Source organism: Triticum aestivum, chromosome 3A (assembly GCF_018294505.1).
Source record: "Triticum aestivum cultivar Chinese Spring chromosome 3A, IWGSC CS RefSeq v2.1, whole genome shotgun sequence".
Classification (NCBI taxonomy): domain Eukaryota; kingdom Viridiplantae; phylum Streptophyta; class Magnoliopsida; order Poales; family Poaceae; genus Triticum; species Triticum aestivum.
Genome location: NC_057800.1, coordinates 328871626 through 328876764, shown reverse-complemented (window position 1 = coordinate 328876764; position 5139 = coordinate 328871626).

Sequence of the window (5139 nt, the reverse complement as noted above, 5' to 3'; positions counted from 1 at the left end):
TTGGAATATATATGATTTTTGGGAAGAAAAATCCACGCGAGATGATGCCCGGGGGGGGCACGAGGCAAGGGGTGCGGCCCTGACCCTCGTGGCCACCCCGTATGGTGGTTGGTGCCCTTCTTTCGCCGCACGAAAGCTAATATACGGATAGAGATCGTGTTAAAATTTCAGCCCAATCGGAGTTACAGATCTCCAGGAATATAAGAAACGGTGAAAGGGTAGAATCTGAGAATGCAGAAACAGAGACAGACAGAGAGACAGATCCAATCTCGGAGGGGCTCTCCACCCTCCCACGCCATGGAGGCCATGGACCAGAGGGGAGACCCTTCTCCCACCTAGGGAGGAGTTCAAGGAAGAAGAAGAAGGAGGGGGCCTCTCTCTCCCTCGCTTCCGGTGGCACCGGAGTGCCACCGGGGGCCATCATCATCACCGCAATCTTCACCAACAACTTCACCGCCATCATCACCAACTCTTCCCCCCTCTATGCAGCGGTGTAACCTCTCTCTTACCTGTTGTAATCTCTACTTAAACATGGTGCTCAACGCTATATATTATTTCCCAATGATGTATGGCTATCCTATGATGTTTGAGTAGATCTGTTTTGTCTTATGGGCTATTTGATGATCAAGATTGGTTTGAGTTGCATGTTTTATTATTGGTGCTTTCCTATGGTGCTCTCCGTGTTGCGCAAGCGTGAGGGATCCCCGCTGTAGGGTGTTGCAATACGTTCATGATTCGCTTATAGTGGGTTGCGTGAGTGACTGAAACACAAACCCGAGTAAGGGGGTTGTTGCGTATGGGATAAAGAGGACATGATGCTTTAATGCTATGGTTGGGTTTTACCTTAATGATCTTTAGTAGTTGCGGATGCTTGCTAGAGTTGCGATCATAAGTGCATATGATCCAAGTAGAGAAAGTATGTTAGCTTATGCCTCTCCCTCATATAAAATTGCAATAATGATTACCGGTCTAGTTATCGATTGCCTAGGGACAAATAACTTTCTCGTAACAAAAAGCTCTCTACTAAAACTAACTTAGTTGTGTCTTCATCTAAACAGCCCCTACTTTTTATTTACATGCTCTTTATTATCTTGCAAACCTATCCAACAACACCTACAAAGTACTTCTAGTTTCATACTTCTTCTAGGTAAAGCGAACGTCAAGCGTGTGTAGAGTTGTATCGGTGGTCGAAAGAACTAGAGGGAATATTTGTTCTGCCTTTAGCTCCTCATTGGGTTCGACACTCTTACTTATCGAAAACTGTTGCGATCCCCTATACCTGTGGGTTATCAAGACCTTTTTCTGGCGCCGTTGCCGGGGAGCAATAGCATGGGGTGAATATTCTTGTGTGTGCTTGTTTGCTTTATCACTAAGTAATTTTTATTTGATGTTCTTCGTTGTTCTCTATCTTTAGTTACGGATATGGAACATGAAATACCAAAAAAATAGGTGTACTTGCTGCTCATGGAGATGAGGAACCTCCTAAAACCCTTGATGCTCAATATGTGAAAAATATTATATACCACTTTGATAATCCTTAGAAAACCTCATTCAATCTGGTAATGAGAGTAACGTTGGATCAACATGAATACTTTAGGGATTATTGCTTGACTCAAAAAGGGAAACTATTGTGGGATCAAATTTATATGTTGTATTGGTATGGTAGGCAATTATGCTTGAGATATGATTATACTTGTTGCTCTAGGATGAAGGCTCCACACCTTCCCTTTTCATGTGAATTTAATGATAATGAAACATTAGCTTCTTATGCTAATGGTATATATAATTACTATGATGTGGAACAAATAGAAGAATTTGTTGCTTTTAAGGGTGCTTATGAAATTGAATCTTTGTTTGAAAAGTATGAAGCTTTTGATGATGATGTTTATAGGCCTGAAAATTTAGCTATCCTAAAATATTGCTATGATAATTATGAATATAATTCCTATATTAATGCGCTTATTAAGAAGGTCTCCGCTGTCCAAGAAGAGACTAATATTTTGCATGAATCTATGGAAGAAGAAGTTGATGAAACTAGCTCATTGGATGAAAAAGATGAGGAGGAGAGCGAAGAACAAAAGGAGGAAGAGCGGATTGGTCACCTGTGCCCACCTTCTAATGAGAGTAACTCTTCAACTCATACATTGTTTAATTCCCCTTCATGCTTACCGAAGGATGCATGCTATGATAATTGCTATGATCCCATTGATTCTTTTGAAATATCCCTTTTTGATGATGCTTGCTATGCTTATGGACAAGATGCCAATATGAATTATGCTTATGGAGATGAACTTGCTATAGTTCCTTATGTTAAACATGAAATTGTTGCTATTGCACCCACGCATGATAGTCCTATTATCTTTTTGAATTCTCCCAACTACACTATATCAGAGAAGTTTACCCTTGTTAAGGATTATATTGATGGGTTGCCTTATACCGTTGCACATGATGATTTTGATGAATACAATATGCATGTGCTTGCTGCTCCTACTTGCAATTATTATGAGAGAGGAACTATATCTCCACCTCTCTATGTTTCCCACATGATAAAATTGCAAGAAACTGTTTATACTATGCATTGGACTTTACTATGTGTGCAAGAATTGTTCTTTTATGACATGCCGATGCATAGGAAGAGAGTTAGACTTTGTCATTACATGATATATGTTGCTTTGTGCTCACTGCTAAATTACAAATCATTGCTAATTAAAATTGGCTTTGATATACCTTGGGATCCGGGTGGATTCACTACTTGAGCACTATATGCCTAGCTTAATGGCTTTAAAGAAAGCGCTGCCAGGGAGACAACCCGGAAGTTTTGGAGAGTCATTTATTTCTGTTGAGTGCTTTTATATAGTTTTAAAACAAAATAAAATAAAGTGGGGAACCCAAAACTTTTTCAAAAAGGAATGTGAAAGTGAGAAAGACAAGCATTGTTGAAGTGGGAGAGCTCCTTGAACTTTGTTCATGCTCACGGCAACTTTGTGAATCTTGATTACAGAAACTTTTCAACAAAAATAATTATCCCCTTGTACAATTTCATTGTATTATAAAAATAATGTGCCAAGGTTTGCCTTTAGAATGTTTACATTTGCTTGATGGTTTGTATGGTGTAGGACCGAAACTTTGGCTGTAGTGCGCGATTTTACATTTTTAGCTGCAACGTCAAATGGTTCTGATTCTTTTTGCACTCTCTTTCTATACAATTTTTTTCCTAATTTTGGAAGAATTTTTCAAGTGTCAGAAGTATGGTTAATGTTCACATTATTACAGACTGTTCTGTTTTAGCCAAATTCTGTTTTTGATGCATAGTTTGCTTGTTTTGATGAAACCATCAAATTTATATCAGTGGATTAAGCCATGAAAAGCTATATTGCAGTAGACGCAATGCAAAAACAAAATATGAATTGGTTTGCAATAGTACTTAGAGTAGTGATTTGCTTTATTATACTAACGGATCTTATCGAGTTTTCTATTGAAGTTTTGTCTGGATGAAGTGTTCGATGATTGAGAAGGTCTCGATGTGAGAAAGAGGAAGAGAGGAAAGAGCTTAAGCTTGGGGATTCCCGAGGCACCCCAAGTAAATATTCAAGGAGACTCAAGTGTCTAAGCTTGGGGATGCCCCGGAAGGCATCCCCTCTTTCTTCAACAGATATCATTATGTTTTCGGATTCCTTTCGTTCATGTGATATATGCAAATCTTGGAGCGTCTTTTGCATATAGTTTTCATTTTTCTTTTATGCACCATGATGGTATGAGATAGTCCTTGGTTTATTTATAGAATGCTCTTTTCACTTCACTTATATCTTTTGAGTATGGCTTTATAGAATGCTTCATGTGCTTCACTTATATCATTTGAAGTTTGGATTGCTTGTTTCTCTTTACATAGAAAACCGCCATTTGTAGAATGCTATTTTGCTTCACTTATACTTGTTAGAGCGTGGGCATATCTTTTGTAGAAAGAATTAAACTCTCTTTCTTCACTTATATCTATTTAGAGACATGACAGGAACCGGTCATTCACATGGTTAGTCATAAAATCCTAGATAAAACTTGTAGATCACTGAATATGATATGTTTGATTCCTTGCAATAGTTTTACGATATAAAGATGGTGATATTAGAGTCATGCTAGTGGGTAGTTGTGGATTGTAGAAATAGTTGTGTTGAGGTTTGTGATTCCCGTAGCATGCACGTATGGTGAACCGTTATGTAACGAAGTTGGAGCATGATTTATTTATTGATTGTCTTCCTTATGGGTGGCGGTCGGGGACGAGCGATGGTCTTTTCCTACCAATCTATCCCCCCTAGGAGCATGCGTGTAGTACTTTGTTTCGATGACTAATAGATTTTTGCAATAAGTATGTGAGTTCTTTATGACTAATGTTGAGTCCATGGATTATACGCACTCTCACCCTTCCACCATTGCTAGCCTCTCTAGGACTGCACAACTTTCGCCGGTACCTTAAACCCACCATATACCTTCCTCAAAACAGCCACCATACCTACCTATCATGGCATCTCCATAGACATTCCGAGATATATTGCCATGCAACTTCCATCATCATCATCATATACATGACTTGAGCATTCATTGTCATATTGCTTTGCATGATCGTAAGATAGCTAGCATGATGTTTTCATGGCTTGTCTGTTTTTTGATGTCATTGCTACGCTAGATCATTTCACATCCCGGTACACCGCCGGAGGCATTCATATAGAGTCATATGTTTGTTCTAGTATCGAGTTGTAATATTGAGTTGTAAGTAAATAAAAGTGTGATGATCATCATTATTAGAGCATTGCCCCAGTTAGGAAAGGATGATGAGACTATGATTCCCCCACAAGTCGGGATGAGACTCTGGACGAACAAAAGAAAAAAAAGAAGGAAGAAAAAGAGAAAGGCCAAAAAAGAGAGAGAAGGCCCAAAAAAATAAAAAAATAAAAAAATGATAGAAAAAGAGAGAAGGGGCAATGTTACTATCCTTTTACCACACTTGTGCTTCAAAGTAGCACCATGTTCTTCATATAGAGAGTCTCTTGAGTTATCACTTTCATATACTAGTGGGAATTTTCATTATAGAACTTGGCTTGTATATTCCTATGATGGGCTTCCTCAAACGCCCGAGGTCTTCATGAG